The sequence below is a fragment of the Canis aureus genome, chromosome 31, assembly GCF_053574225.1.
Source record: "Canis aureus isolate CA01 chromosome 31, VMU_Caureus_v.1.0, whole genome shotgun sequence".
NCBI classification, from domain to species: Eukaryota; Metazoa; Chordata; class Mammalia; order Carnivora; family Canidae; genus Canis; species Canis aureus.
The window spans coordinates 44,077,922-44,094,744 of NC_135641.1; the positions used below are offsets into that span (position 1 = coordinate 44,077,922).

The window sequence follows — 16,823 nt, forward strand, 5'->3', positions numbered from 1 at the left end:
AAAAAGAGAGAAAGCAGCTCTTCAGAGAGCTCTTTCTAGAGAGCGAGAGACCTTTCTCAGAAGCCCCGAGGGTAAAAAACCCTCCCAGGAAAGGCAGCCTGACTGGCTTCAGCCAGTTTTCCCAACCTGTCACCGAGACAAGTTCTTAGAAGAGTCAGGACTCACACCCAGAACTTAAGGCGAGCAGTCCCTGCCAATCACATGACTGCCAGGGAAGGACTTGTGATACATCAGATGTTGGGAAGATAACCATGACGTCGACTCTTCCATATAGCCCCCTAAAATATATTCTGTCTCAGGGGTTGTCTGATTATAAAACCGGAAACATTGAATTAGCATAAAAGTTTGTTGAAAAGAATACAGAATGATCTCAAGGAACTCAGTTTGGGGCAATACAGTGTGGCCTCCGAAGCTCGATAGTTGATCAACTCTGTCTCTCCGTTGCTTCGGAGTTGTCTCAGCTCAGCTACACACTGCATTGTTTGGTTCCCCTGCTACTCCCAGGAGACTTGCCTTTCTGGGTTTTTTTAACAGAGAATACATAATTTTAAAAAGCTGCCAGCCCATAGTTTAAAAGGCCTTATGTCTCCTGTGCCTGTAACTATGACCAGGGACACTTTTGACATCTCAGTCCCAAATTTGTAGAAGGAAGAAAGTGATTGGCCATCCATGTCCAGTGGGGTACACGCTTTAGTTGTTTGTGGGAGATAACGGGATGTCATGTGATAGGTGAGTTCCCCTTCAGAGATGAGAAAGGGATATGACATATTTGTGTATTATAGGAGTATATATTTTAGTTTTTAGAAAACGGAACCACCTGCTTTTCAAGCTGGAAACCTGGAAATCATGTTTTATTCATATCAATCCTTATGGTTTTACCTCTTCTTGAGGCAGATGGTGTAATAGCTACTGTTAAATGTACTAGGTCTTAAGCAGTGTGTGTGTGTGTGTGTGTGTGTGTGTGTGTGTGTATAATTTCATTCTCTCTACAAAGTCATGAGAAATGCACTATCATGTCCATTTTTAGGAGCCCAAATTGGGCCCATTGAGGTTTAATAGAGTTGACAAATGGCAGGCTTGATGTTGGATCCCAGATGGGTCTGATTCCAAAGCCCCCACTTTTTCAGTGTTGTTGTCATCTGTTCACGGGCCTTAGAACCAGGCAGATCTGAGTTTGAATCTTGGCTCTGCCACGTTCTGGTCATGTGTTCCTTATTGACCTCTGCGAACCTCAGTTTCAATTTTCATGAAAATCTGAGGTTGGGGCAGCCCAGGTGGCTCAGTGGTTTAGTGCCGCCTTCAGCCTAGGGCCTGATCCTGGCGACCCGGGATCAAGTCCCATGTCGGGCTCCCTGCATGGAGCCTGCTTCTCCCTCTGCCTGTATCTCTGCCTCGCTCTCTCTCTCTCTCTCTTACTCTCTGTGTCTCTCATGAATAAATAAATAAAATCTTATAAAAAAAAAAGAAAATCTGAGGTTGACAGGGTACCCTTGAAAACTCTTAAAATAAAAACCAAAAATAACTAGCCATATGAGTGGCCAATAATAGGCTATCAACAAATATCAGTCCTTTCTATTCGATTTAATTAGTAGGCTAATATTTTGGGGAAATGTGTTGAAATTAAAATGAGAAAAAGCATAGGTCTCAATTGGGTAATTGCTACTTAGCAGTTTTTTTTGACCATAAGCAAGTTACCTAACTTATAGGAGTCTCAATTTTTTTTCACTTCTTAAAACAAAGCAATACTCATTTCATTTAAGATGGTTCAAAGTATTAAATGGAGTAATATATGGAAAGTTTGTGCCCAATCTAATTTTAGTGGAGAGCTGGGATTGTGGTATTTGCATGTAGTAAATACATGGTAAAATATTAAATGAGTAGACGTAAAAGATGGATACTTTTTATGGGTATATGCTGAGGGGCCTCAAAATAGCAGATTTTTAAAATAAACCTCTGCTTTTTACTCATTTTATTTTGTTAAACATAAGAATATGTTTTCTTGATTGGGCTATTTTGATGATCCAGACACTAGGTTAGGTGATTTGCATTTGTATCTTTGTAAAAACCTTACAAAAATAGACACCATTACTATCTTTTTAGAGATGTAGAAACCAAGACTCCCAGAGAATATGTAACTTATTCAAGGATATAAAGCTCAGTGGCAAAGTAATACTTTCTTTGAACACTGCTGCAGCTCAAACTATGCTTCATATTTCAAAATGAATCAGTAATACTTTCGACAGTATAGGGAAGAGAGCCTATGAATTTGTAAATTCATCATATCACTATACCTTGCACTATTAGTGTAGAGATTTTATTTTGTTTTGTTTTGTTTATTTTGTGTGTGGAGGAGGGACAGCAGGGGATTGATTTTAGGAAGGACATGTTTTCATCTCCGTCCACCATAAGTAGAGGACAAGTAGGTAATAAATTGACTTTACAACCATGCCTCAGTGTCCTAATATGCAAATGACAATATTAACTATCAGTCATAAAATAGCAGCTTCTAAAATACCCTACTACATCAGAAGTTGGAATGAGAACTGACTTAAGATGTAAAGAACCAGTGAAAGCAACATACATACCTTAGAAAACTCGGGGCTGTTAGCTTCCCAAAGAGGAAATTTAGTTGCTGTGATCATTTTCTCATTAGATGATCTTGCCATATTTGTTGAAAAAAAAAAAAAAAAAAAAGATATAGCATCAATGATGAAATTAGGAGAGACCATGAAAGGTGAACAAGTTAAGCATCCTGCTTACTGAGGTCTAAACAAATTTGAAAAAGTATATTCAGGATATACAGAATTGGGAGGAAAATACTAGTAAGAAAGTTAAATATTTGAAATAGGAAATATCTGACTGGTCTGTTTGGTAGGTTCCATGTAGTACATTGATGTCTCTTGGATATGTCTAGGTCTAGAAAAAAAAAATTTTTGACATATTTAAACTGCAAAGGATGGTCTTCCTGAAACTTTAAGCCATGATTGTGGTTTTTGGATATCCATTGGCTTGTGAAAAACTTTAAAAAGCTAGATTAGAAAGTTATTATTGCATTAAGTTTTATTAAATTGTCTTGGGAAGTGAAACAGAATAAGTAATGTCGGTGACAATAATCCAGATTTCCAAAGAGGTAGTACTGTATTAATTTGTATAGAGAGAATATCCAGATTAGATGGTTGTTGATCATATTTACTTAATATAATTGGTACGTTGATGAATTCCTCTGACTTTGGAATATACTTTGACTTTATGCCTTTTTATTTAATGGAATACTCCACATGTGGGTTTTAAGAAAAATCTAGAACTGGGCATAAAACATTAACATTTTCTTTTTCTCCCTCATCTGAAACTAGACATTTGAGGAAGCAGAAAAAGCATGTTCCAGCTGTAATGTGGGGAAGGTTCTAATTTGCCAATCCCAAGGAAAATTAAGAAGTGTGAGGAAATCTACATCACACACAAAATGCAAGCTTCAAAGGATAGGGCAAAGGCTTGTTCCAGCTTGCTTCCCAAATAACCATTAACTAAAGCCTTAGGGTCTAACATTGAAATTTGTAGATACAACAGTATATGGATAAGATGGATATAAATGAATCCATTTTTCTTCCATTTATCTCCATTCATATTTTTCAAATAATTCTCTAGTCAGAAATTTTGACTTGAGAAATTCAAGGTGTATCTTGTGCATTTTTTAACTTCATATTTTATATCTGAAAAGATTTTCATTTCATACACAAATTTTTATTGAGCACCGGTTACATAATAGGCACTCCTCCGAGTACCAGGGCTAATGTGGTGAGCAAGACAGTCAGGTGTTAGCCCTAAAGGAGCTTATATTCCTCTGTTCATGGGGACAATAAACCACACTGATGCTGACTTCATAGTTCAAGTACAAATTCATTTGGGTTATAGAGGTTCACAATAGATAAGATCAGACAGGAAAATTAGTAGTTCATTTTTTTTTATTTCTACTAAGGATAATAGTTTGCTAATTAGATTGGATAAATATTCATAATTGTCCTGCATCCCCAGGAGACAAACAGAAAATGGAAAATCACTAAAAAAATTCAACCTCAGACACAGGTTGGAACCTACTTCGCTGTTGCTATCAAAGAGATCCCCAACTGAGAACTTCAGAGGTCCTCAAGGAAGTGTTCTATTCCAAGGCTAGAGCCCTGAGTCCCAGTTAGTAAGGAGGTCTTGATAGGATCTTGGTGAACCGCCAACATTATCAAGTGGTAACTCTTCAAAAAACTACCAGAAAAATATGCTTTTGGTCAAGCAAAACTATGCTCATTTGATTTCTACCCTAAGGCTGAGCCCTATCTTGACAGTCATTAACAGCCTTCAAAATGGGAAATTGGATCAGAATATTTATAGGGTGATAGGACCGGACTGGGTGATTTGAAGGTAGGTCTTACAACATGGTTTTGCAACAGTGTTCGGCATTGTAAGGAATTTATGGCAGGATTACTTGGAACTGGAAGGCACGATGAAGCTAGGAACTTAAAACAAAACTTGATAACCAAGCTGTTTACGTTTCATTTATATCTTCAATGAACAGGTGTTTCCTCAAGTAAACAGTGAGGTTATTTCGCAAACTCTCAAAAGAAAAATGTGCAGTTCACTATGGGATCACGTAGCACAGGGACAGGGAAGTAAGTTTGATTCCAGAATTATTTTTTTTATTTTTATTAAATAATTTTTATTATTTTCCGATTAGTAAAGTTGAACACTGTAGCAGGTTCACTGACTGACTTACTTCTTTTATTTTTATTTTTTTTTGACTGATTCACTTTTTTTTTAAGAAAATAATTTTTTATTGGTGTTCAATTTACCAACATACAGAATAACACCCAGTGCTCATCCCGTCAAGTGTCCCCCTCAGAGCCCGTCACCCAGTCACCCCCACTCCCCGCCCTCCTCCCCTTCCACCACCCCTAGTTCGTTTCCCAGAGTTAGGAGTCTTTATGTTCTATCTCCCTTTCTGATATTTCCTACCCATTTCTTCCCCCTTCCCTTATATTCCCTTTCACTATTATTTATATTCCCCAAATGAATGAGAACATACACTGTTTGTCCTTCTCCGATTGACTTACTTCACTCAGCGATTCCAGAATTATTTAATCTAGGGATAGGAACATCTGCCTGTTCTCTGTGATGTTTAACAGAGGGATAGAAAATCACTTCGATTTCAGACAGTGAAGGGATATGTTAATGTAACACCAGTTACATTACTAGGTGCTAGGAAAACACTAATACGGTAGTCCAGAGAATAGAGGGTAGGGAGGACTATTTTAGTATCACCAAGCAAGGCCTTTTTCAGAAAAGGGGTGTTGGAAGCAGAAATCAGAATGAAGTGAGCACATGGTCCTTGTGGATTTGTCTTGAGGAAGAGAAATCAAAGTGCAAGGGCCCTGAAGTGGGAGCATGTGGGAGAAACAAGGAGGCCAGGGAGCCTGCAGCAGAGTGCTCAATGCCCGGAGTGGCAAACCATGGCAGGGAGCACAGGGCACAGATCATGTAAGGCCTTAGAGGCCATGGCAGAGAGTTTGGATCTTATTCTAAGTGGGATGAGAAGTCACTGTAGGGTTTGAAACTGTTGACTGACATGGTTTGATTGACATTTGCTCTTAAAGATTGCTCTGGCTCAGTAGACATACGAGGCTCTGGGAGGGGCAGCAGCAAGGAGGCCACTGCAGTAGGAATGGGAGCACCAGAGCTCATTTGAACTACTGGGCTGGGAGGTACATTTAGGAAGCAGAGTTGGCAGGCGCTGCTGACAAATGTGATAGGAAACATAGAGAAGGAGGAGGCCAGGGTTCCTTTGGATGGAGCAACATTTAATAGCAAGGGCATCTGTTGAAGCTATGATGAGAGATAACGCAGGCTTCGGTCCTCCCGTGGCCAGTGCTTTGATAAGGCAGATAAAACACAAACGTGGTGACTGTAACCCAGCATGTGGTTTACCTGAAGGGGACAACAGCCGAGGGGTAGCTGGTGCGACAAGTTCTAAGGTGCTGAGATCCAGTGAGCATTGCCTCCAGCTGGAGGGGTAAGGGGAGGCTTCCCAGGTGTCGTTGGGCTACCTGAATGGGCAGAAAGTGATTGTTTTCAGCGCCTACAAGGAAGAGTGCACAGGCCTAGACACTGATGATTCAGGCACAGATCTTTCTGGCTCTGACGTCATTCTGGTGTAGGGTGCAATGTGATGAGAAGTCTAATTGAAGAATAAATGTGCAGAGGAAGGTATCATTAATGCTGGCTGAGGGGATGGTATCTTACTAGAGTTTTAAAAGGCATATCAGTGAGTCATAGATGGAAATCGACAGAATTAAATGGTCATAGGGTGATTTTAATGCCTCTAAAATCAGAAAAGGAAAAACCTATATTGTGCTCCCAGAGATCACTAGCTCTCTGGATTGTCAAGCCATCGGGCAAAATCAAGCTCTCCTTTTGAATTAACACAACATTGTTGTTGTTTTTTTTAATTTATTATATTTTATTTATAATATAGTCGAGAATGGCTATTTGATACTCCGTACATGAAATTGGGGGAGATTATTTTTGGAAAATTATTTTTTCTTGTCTCTTGTCTTTTTCTTTGGTCATGCAGTTCTCTGATGTGATTCTTAAGCCCATTCCCATTGCTCCTTAATGATACTCACATCACCTCTTCTGTTAAGATTTGAAAAGCCAAAATAGAAAACTTAAGTAAAGTTGGTTGGGGTATTCAGTTAATACAACGATTGTGTTATTTTTCTCTAACTGACATTACAATTTATTCCTAATAGCTTTGTGCACTACCCTGGTTGTTAAATCTATCCTTAAAATTATTTTTAGCATTGTAAACACTCGATGTTTTTCTGCCATTTCCTTCTGTGAATCTAATTATGCATTTGTACTTAAGGAATTTAGTTGTATTCAGTATGACCAGTTATCCTATATCTCATCATATTAGTGAATTCTTAGATCTCCAGTGGCAATACAGTTTTTTGCAGAGAATCAGAAAATATGAATTTGAGTCCACTAGCCACAAGAGAAAGCATATTCGAATCCTCACTTTTCTTATTATAAACTCATCTTCATGATTAGAGCTAATAATCTGTTCATATATTTATCGAATACCTACCATATGTTAAGTGTAAACAATGCAGAGACAGTCTTCAAAGCACTTCAGTCCTCGAGACTTAATACTTTGTGAGTTATAACCCTCCGAAGATAATAAACATGAGAGATCTGAAAGATGAGACGTGCTAAATAAGCTATTACCGGTATTTTTTTTTTATTAATATAGGAAAACTAATTGGTTCTTTAACATTTTTGAGCCTTTATTTATTTTATTTTTATTTTTGAGCCTTTAAATAATTGGAATGTACTTTAAAGAAATTTATTCATTACTATTTCCCTATCAATCTTCCTTTTGTCCCTTACCATCTTTTAAGAGGTACCATTATTTCCTCTAGGAAACATTGTTGAATACAATGCGATATTGATAAAGAGCTTTGTGAAGCTCTAATTTTATCTGAAATTCTGAATCACATGGATTTTTTTTCCATGAAAACAATTATGTATCAGGTCTTTAAGTTTACTTTTGTTAATAACAGTTATAACAGCAGACATTTGGGGGGTAAAGTTTTTTATCGATAAGCATTATAAAATATTTTATTATTATGCATTTTAATCTTTAAATTAGACCTAGGAAATAAGTACTGCTATTAACCCCATGTAGTGATTAGCTAAGGTAGAGATACTTTAAGTTTTCTACCCAAGGTGACAAAGTTGGCAAACAATAGAGGCAGTTTTAACTGGAAAAGCCACTGAAGAACACCCCGAAATGATCTAATGAAATGTATAATTGAACCCTTTGCCAATAAGCAAATATAATGCTCTTTGAATGGAAAATACCATTATATACATTTCTTATGGCAAATGAGACCAGGACATTTTTATCACATTTCCAGTAGCTATTGAAGTTTTAGTTACCTTTTTTTTTTTTTTTTTTTTTTTTTTTTTGGGAATGAAAATTTCACTTTACAGTTTGGGGTTTTCTGAGGTAAATGGCTGAAATGACTGTTTTAGCCTCTAAAAAATTACGTGGCAAAAATTGGAGTATAGCTTTCTTGTTGATGGAGTATAGCTATCTTTTCTTTCCATTTTAGATAATATTTATTTTACACAGCTAATATGTCTAATTTGAAAGTTTTATGGTTGAACACATTTGATTTTTATTAAGTCTTTGACTAATGATTAATGCAGCTCTCTGTTTCATCTAAATATATCCCACCACTTCCTCACCTCCCACTTCCATAATGGTACGGATTTCTCTTTTGATTATTCTTTGTCTTCAGTCTTCCTCCTAAATGGTGCTTATTATTCCAGTTGGATTCATTGGCAATAGTTAATGGTGTAAATTCATGAAGTAATCAATTTTCCTGGTAGCCACGGCACCCCGTTTCTTGCTGTATGTCCCCCAGCTCTAAGGTCTAGAGCAGTGGCTTTTAAGTGGAGGACAATACCAGCTTTAAGGAGGTTAATTAAGGCATAAGGGGATGGGTGTTTTTAAGTCTATCTATAGGGTTCATTTTCTTTCCCCCTAGAGATTCTGAATAGTGTTTCCTCTGCTTGCATAGTGAGTCCTTGTTACTAATGAATATATTGGAGTCTGGGGTGTCTGGGGGGCTCATCAGTTGGGTGCCTTCCTCTGGCTCAGGTCTTGATCTTTGGGCTCCCTGCACAGTGGGGGAGGCTGCTTCTCCCTCTCCCTTTGCCACCCCCAACCCCGCACTCTGCTTGCTCTCTCCCTCTCTCTCAAATAAGTAAATAAATAAAATCTTTAAAACAGATAGAGATACAGATATAGACATAGATATAGACATAGACAAAGATATAGATATGAGTCTAAAATTCATTGAAAACCACTGGTCTAGACTCAAGGTACACTGACATTTGTGATTCCAGAAAATCCACTCAGACTGCTCTAAGCTGTTTCTATAAGAGCAGTTTCTCACTTTGACAGAATAATTCCAAGTAATTGCGGAATTTTGGAGATTACTGTTTCATTTTAATCTGGGCCCATTGGGCCTGGTCTCTTACTCATATTTCATGTTAGAGACTGAGCCATACTCTGAACCATGAAGATAAGGTCTCCTTTTAGGCAATTTTAAATAAATATTTAAGAATAAATTATTTTCTTTATTTAAATGTTAATAGTAGAAGCAATAATAATGGAGCTACCGAGCTTATAATAAAACATTTTATAGTGCTGAAAATATTTTGTGCGTTATGTAACTTTGGATATTTTCTCATTAAATTGCATCTTATTTTGGTGTTTTTTTTTTAACTTTCTTTTTTTTTTTTAAAGATTTTATTTATTTATTCATGAGAGAGAAAGAGACACAGGCAGAGGGAGAGGCAGGCTCCATGCAGGGACCCCGACGTGGGACTGGATCCCCGGTCTCCAGGATCAGGCCCTGGGCTGAAGGCGGCGCTAGACCGCTGAGCCACTCGGGCTGCCCGGTGTTATTATTTAAATGTAATATCACCTACAGGGTTTTAAATCCTAAGTTTTCTTTTGCTTCTATCATGTTGTGAGCTTTCTTTGAAGGGGAGATCATCAGAAAACCATTGACATTTTGGGTAGAGTGAGAAAACATGTTATCAACATCATCTTTTAAAATATTTGGGAAACTCTGGAACACATAATAGAACTTTTAGTATAACTCTAGTCTGAGGCAACTGGTTCAACTGCACTGGACCCCCCCACTCCAGCCCCCGTATGTGAAAATGCAAATAAAAATTGGCTTTCAGAGAAAGGAGAAATTGAAAAAAAGAAGGAGCATCATTTTTCTACCTTAAGATGCATGGCAGTGTGTGGATTCTAAGACATATATTAGCTTCATTATATATGACCAAACATAAAGGCAAATATTGTATATAGTGCCTGTAGGTTCTGTAAAAGACGAGGAATGTAGCAAAGTTTTTGGCTTTTTATTTTTAAACTGATAAAACAAAGGTATTTTAAGACTATTGATTGATACTTTAATTCCTTATTACAAGGAAAGTGTGATGATAGGCCCTATACTGGGGACAGTGTAGAAAGGACCTTAGTAGTGCTCTTACTTTGGCTGGGTGGAGTGAGTTGCTGTGACCTCAAGCATATTTGGAAAAAACAAAACAAAACAAAACAAAACAATGAGGGCAAAGAAGCAGAAATATCTAGTTGTGCAGTGGTTATTCACTTGGTATTTGTGGAGTGGGAGCTTCATCTAAGGCAGCAAATACAGAAACTTTCTTCTGGGAAGGAACCTCTCTGTATCTGCCATTCTAGGGGAGCTCACACATTGCTAACGCGTTTGATTGGTGCCACCTTCTTTGAATGAAACACCGGCACCAGATCAGGTCAACGCTAACACATGTGAAGGCAGAGGAAAGATAATATTAAAGAATGACAGGCCACTTTAAAAATAGATTTTTCTGTGAAGTTTTTCCTTGGGATAATTAGGAATTGGACCGAAGAGACATTTTCGATACAGAATCAATTTTGAGATGGTTATGTGTGTGCGTGTGTGTCCTTGCCACCAAGCTAATGGTGCATATGGGGAGGTGGTGGTGAATTTGGCTTAGCTGCAGGCAATACTTGAACGTTTCATTATATCTGAGCCAGGGAACCCTGGAGAAATAATAATGAGGAGACCCCTGAGCTGGGGAGGGGACGGACACTTGAGAAGTTGACTGAACTTGAAACAAAGGGCAGCGAGGTGGGCACTTGATGGGATGAGCACTGGGTGTTATTCTATATGTTGGCAAACTGAACACTAATAAAAAATAAATTTATTAAAAAGAAAAAAAGAAAGGGCAGCGAGGCCCCAGCAACATTGGCTTTCCCAGGAACGTGAACAATGGAGCCCGAGGAAGACTTAATTAGCTTAAGCAGGAGTCAACACAACTGAAATACAGTGTCTCTGTCATCTCCCGGTCAGATGCTTTATTTTTGGTCAAATGGAGATAGAAAAGAAGCATTTAGTGATGGAACTTCGGGCTTTACGTCTTTAACTTGAAATTGTTAAATAAAGTCTTTAAATCTTACCCCCCCTCCATTAAATTAAGGGTCTCATTAACATTAGAATGTGTCATCCCCTCTTACAGTGTGAATTATTCTCTGCCGTACAGCTTTCCATGTGACAAAATCTATACAGGAGGGAGATCTGGAAATCACCTAGTACAACAATTCTGTTTTGCGGTAAACACGGAGTGTTTGTGGCCATATCTCATGACACTAGAGTTTTATTTTCCATCATTTGTTGGCCTATAGCTATGTTATGCATAAATCAGCAAATTTATGAAATTATGTAAAATTATATATATGTTCAGCATATGTATGTTGGCAGTAACTGTTTATGACCAACCTTATAAGACAAAAGCAAGCATGAGAATGTTAAGAAAATGTTTGTGAGACCACGAAGTGCATTGGAAATGCAATGCGGTAAAGTGTTGCTATTCCTTTATCTGAAGTTCCTAAAGGAACACTATACTCACTAATACATGATTTCCTCCCGTTTGCTCTTTTCTCCTCTTTCAATAAGGCCTCTAGTGAAAAAGAAAATAGAGTATTAAATTTTACATGCAAATTTTCAGTAGTTTGCAAATGACTAGAGGCAATTCTGTCTATTAAATTACTTTATCCCCACCACTGGTATTTTAAAATGTTGAACATTCAGTTTATGTTGAAATATACAGCTATACTTTCATATTACTGAGATTTACCATATTAGGTGCTTGTCAAAATCTGCATGTTTCTTTTTTGTAAGTTGTTAGAGAAATGTTCTATTAATACGAGTGTTCTTGCTGCACAGCCTCGTAGTGCTATGCTGGCAGCTGAATGTTTAATAAAAGTATAACAGGATGTGAAACATGCATTATACAATATATTAAAATTTCCCCTTTGCTTATGTTGCATTTTTGTGCCATTTTATTGATTTAGAGACCTACACTGATGAACATAATGACTTGCAACATTTTTTGCAGGTGGGGATTCCAGTGTGTACCTGTGGTGTGTCAGAAAGTCCCGGAATTAATTGCATAATTCAGTGGGGGAATAAAGTTCAATATAATCTCACTTTCATTTTAAGTGGGTGCACTTTAAGAGATACTACTGGTGATAGGTTGGGTATTATATATTTCATCAATATCTAAAAATGTTATGGTCTGTATCAAATGCCACCAAATTAAATCTACCTTTAAAGATTTAGACTTTCCTTTTACTTTATTTTCTTGTCTCTCAAAGCACTCACTATACAGAAAGAAGTTATAGGCATCTTGTTAAATATCCATATATATTTTTTTGCTGATAGTTCAGTTTGTATTTGGTAAGTATATCAAGGCCCCAAGAAGTAAACACAAATGACTTGGGTCTTATATCTAAATCATTATGTATATTTTAAATGTATCAGATGCTGAATAAATATGCTTACAAGCTAAGAACGGTCTATAAATTCGAGATATCTCCTGGCCGACTGCATACTGGTTCAAGCTTTTCAAGCTTCTAAAATGAATAAATTATTATGTAATACCTGAGCATTTGAGGACTTGGAATTTCCGAGTGGTCCTGTATTATCTTGGACTCTAAGCCTAATGATTAAAATTAGGATAATTTAGGGTTAGAAAATTCAAAAAGAGCAAGTCATAAGGGATGAGAATATCTTAAATTTCCCTAAAAAAGTTCTTCCCAAATGTTTATGGAATCCTTTTAGTTTTTCCCAGTTAAGTCCAAATCCCTGTACCTGTCCTTGAATTAAGTTGTGTCTTCTCTATAAAATCTTCCCAAACAGCTACATCCCACATGAATCTTTTCTTTCCATGTATAGCTCTTGTACTTAACATCGTACTAAATAGTTTATTTCTTAATTATATGTTGCTTCGGGTTTTGTAAATGTTTGACATTGTGAAATTTTATTGGCTTCAGAAAGCACAACCCTAAACTGTGATTCATCTCTTTGGGAATCCTATGCATTTCAATAACAGGACTTATTCCCAAGTAGCAATGGTAGCCGGGCATTGTAGCCTCAAAATTAGGCTCATGGTATGATTATTTAAAGCTTTACACAAAAATCCCCTTTATACATAGCTAACTTTTCTTTGAAAGCATATTTCTGTTTAAAAAAGACATAGGTTGGGATGCCTGGATGGCTCAGCAGTTGAGCGCCTGCCTTCTCACGGCTCAGGGCATGATCCTGGAGACCCGGGTTCAAGTCCCACATCAGGCTCCCTGCAGGGAGGCCTCCTTCTCCCTCTGCCTGTGTCTCTGCCTCTCTCTCTCTGTTTTTCTCATTAATAAATAAAGAAAACCTTTAAAAACAACAAAAAAGGCTCTGTCTGGAGCCCTAAAAATTAGACTGAACAAAAGATAGATTAATAAAAGAAAAATAGAGTTTATGAACATGCACGTTGCATGAGAAAACTCATGATGAATAACTGAAAGGGGTGGTTAGCACTTGGGCGTACGTATCCAGCATCTTTACAAGGGACAGCAAGTGTATAGAAAAGAGATGAGACAAAGGAATTTAGGGGCGGCAAACTGAGAAGGGAAATAAGTGGGGGAAAATAATGGGAGGTAAGCTTGTAGAGGGGTTGCTCTATGGATTCCTCTGGTGCCACCTGTCTCGGGGCTGATGGGAGACATCGTCCTGCCCCTCCCAATAGACAGAAAGAGGACAGTGGGTTTTCCTGGTGTCTCCTTCCTCTCAGTTGCCTTCAGCTCAAAACAGTTCTCAGGTCAACGTAGCCTATTTTGAAGCTGCACATTCTGAACCTCCTCATATTCATTCAGGAAGTATCTAAGCATCTTCTATGTACCAGTGACACCATGTAAGCATCTGGACTTTTACGGCGTATGCATCCTAGTGCAGCAGCCCACTAACGCACAAATCCATAAAGAAAACTCTCAGACAACAATGAGCACTGTGCAGAAAATTAAAGCAAGGGAACAAGATAGGGGCTGACTGACTGAGGACTTCGTATTGCATAATCAAGTAAGTCTTCCAGGAGGAGAGAACATTTAAATTAAGACTGGAGGAGGGGAGAGCTGGCCAAGCCATGACTAGAGGGCATGGGCTCCAAATGGTGAAACAAAGTCCGGAGTGTGGGGATGTTGGTGGGTGAGGGAGAGCGGGATACAAGGGAGGAAGCAGCCAGGGCCCAGATCAGGTTGGGCTTTGCAAGCCAGAGTCAGTGTTTGGGTTTTATGTGAGGACGACAGGAAGCTCTTGGAAAGTTTAAACTGGGAGGGAGGATCTTGCCGGTAGGTTTTGCAATTTTAAAGATTAGTCTAGCAATACTTTCTCAAAAGCATTTTCAGCCCACTAAGCTTTATGATCCTTATGTTTAATGACTGTGAGCATTATGGTTTAGGAGAATTTAGGTCATCTCTAATATTCTCTACTTATATAATTTGTCCCCAAAATATAGTACATTATAATATAATGACGTGGTAAATATTTTTGTGTAGCTAGTTGTCCTATTCTGTTAGATGGGTCACACAGGATAGACTCTCAGCCATACTGTCAGTGGGTCAAAAAAAGATCTTTTTTCAAGTATGTGCTACATCCTGAATGACTTTCTAAATGGCTGGTACACTTTTTTCTTCTTTGGTGACACAGAATAATATAATTTATTGTAGACTTGCCAACTTTTGAGATAATTTTAAAAATCCTGTTAATTGGGATGCCTGGTGGCTCAGCGGTTGAGCCTTTGGCCCAGGGTGTGACTCTGGGGTCCCAGGATCGAGTCTACATCAGGCTCCCTGCAGGGAGCCTGCTTCTCCCTCTGTCTATGTCTCTGCGTCTCTCTCTCTCTCTCTCTGTGTCTCTCATGAATAAATAAATAAAACCTTAAAAAATAAAAAAATAAAAATCCTGTTAATTCAATAAACAAAAACCCAAAATGATTGCACATATTCCATATTTAACGTAAGAGAAAATAATACTCAATAAAGTAGTGAGCACCTCTATATAAAATGCGAGTTAGGTTAAATATGTGTGATTTATCTATTATCAGCTTTTACTTACTTTATTCTAGCTCTGCTGTCCTTGTCTAATTGGAAAACACAATTATTCTTGGTGATGCACATCTAAGAAAGCCTCTTGGAGGTTTTCCTCGGAGCCTCAGAAGCCATACAATCCGGCATAAAGCCAGATACTGTAGGAGTAGGAACTCTCACAGATTTCCTAATTCTAGTCCAGCTCCTGTGAGCCAAGAGTCTATTTATTGATGAGCCCTAAACTTTTCTGGGGGGCTGGTGAGGGGAGCAGGGATTGCATGTCTTTCTTTACATTGTTGTTCCATGTCAGAACGAGGACGTGACCTATTACTGTTTGACCTCGTATTGAAAGCCAGGCTTCCCTGAGGAAGCGATCACGTGGATACCGTATCCATCCCCTCCAGAGTTTGGTTTTCCACAAAGAATCTTGCCACTAGCAATGCCTGTTGTGGAGACTCCTGCCTGTCTTCCAGTTAGCAGCAGGTGCATCTTACTGCATGGCTTCCTAACATTTTAGCTGTCACCAAAGATCTCTTATCAATGGACTCTACTCCATTCTACTAAATTTATGTAAACTTCCAAAGGTCACTTTCAAACCAATATGCTGCAACCCTTGAAGCACAATATTTCCCACAAACCATCCAAGCATTTCAGGTGAGTAAGCAGTTCCTACCCAACTGTTTTGCAAGATCCTTGCAACTCTAAAGTACGCATTCTGTTAATAGTTTGTATCCTCTAGAACATCGGACCCTCAGTAGGTGTTCAGCAAAGGGTTGTTGATTGTGCAGTGGTCACAAAGCATAGACGACATACACACGTATGCGTCCCTACGCATGCACACATGCATGTACCCTGAGAGGGAGGGAGAAATCTGTGATTACTTATTAGCGTCGTGCTAGGATTCTTGTTCCTGAGTTGCAGGATAATTAATGAAGCATTTTACCAGCCCTTGAATGTCTAGGATTTGAACTGAATTGACTTTGTAAAACAACAACAGCAACAAAAGGCAAAACCAACCCTCTTAATTCTCTTTTTAAACTTATTTTACATTGTGTGCAGTCGTCTTGAAGGATAGTTGTCCGGCTGCAGCCAGGGCAGGGAGCCGAGGACCCCGGAGCTTGGAGCACCTGCTCAGGTTAGTCGGTCACCCTGGCATCTACGGACGGGCCAGGACAGGGCAGCCTGAGGGTATGCAGCACTAACAGCTCGTCCCCGGCTTCCTCCTTGACCGATATTGACCAAAAAGTAAATACACTTAACTAGGGGAGAAGATTTGAAGCAATACCTGGGGAAAACAAAACAAAAAACAAACTCTTTTTGACAAAGCATGAAGAAGGGGGAAAGAAAATCCTGGAGCAGGAGTCAAATTCTACTAGACTCTGTTACTTATTATTTCTAGGACTGTTGGCAATTGCTTACGTGTCTGTCTCTCCGTGTCCTCATGTGCTGGATGGCTGTAATACCCTCCACACTTCACAAAGTGCTCTGAAAATATAAGAAGAACATATAGGCCAATACTCTGTATATGGTACTTAAATAATATAATAGATTTTAGAAACCTCACTCTCAGAACCAACAGTTTAAAAAAAAGATAAAAATACATTTCTGATTCCAAATGATAGAGGATACTGCAGGTAGAGTCCCCTCATTGCCTTCTTGATGAAATCATTCCATTTGGTCTATTTAAAATTTCCATCATTTCATTGAACGCCAAACATAAACAACAACAAAAAATTAGGTTAGACAGACTCCGGACTCTGAGGAATAATGTTATTATTTCTGAAAA

The 16,823-nt window shown here is 38.4% G+C and overlaps 1 protein-coding gene and 1 long non-coding RNA gene across 8 annotated transcripts in view; one reads left to right on the forward strand and one right to left on the reverse strand.

Moving 5' to 3' along the window:
• The window catches only part of NAALADL2 (N-acetylated alpha-linked acidic dipeptidase like 2), a 1,263,364-nt gene that overhangs the window by 1,043,959 nt on the left and 202,582 nt on the right, over positions 1 to 16,823 (forward strand). The window lies entirely within an intron of this gene.
• Positions 1 to 16,823, reverse strand: part of LOC144302732 (uncharacterized) — a 46,107-nt gene that overhangs the window by 1,590 nt on the left and 27,694 nt on the right. The window contains exons 2-7 of one of the 2 annotated variants that reach the window (XR_013369760.1): positions 16,457 to 16,520; positions 12,573 to 12,630; positions 11,539 to 11,589; positions 7,129 to 7,239; positions 5,971 to 6,085; positions 2,586 to 2,658 (exon numbers count right to left, since the gene is read on the reverse strand). This is a non-coding gene — a long non-coding RNA (uncharacterized LOC144302732). The remainder of the gene's footprint in view (positions 1 to 2,585; positions 2,659 to 5,970; positions 6,086 to 7,128; positions 7,240 to 11,538; positions 11,590 to 12,572; positions 12,631 to 16,456; positions 16,521 to 16,823) is intronic. The other variant, XR_013369759.1, reaches the window with a different exon arrangement.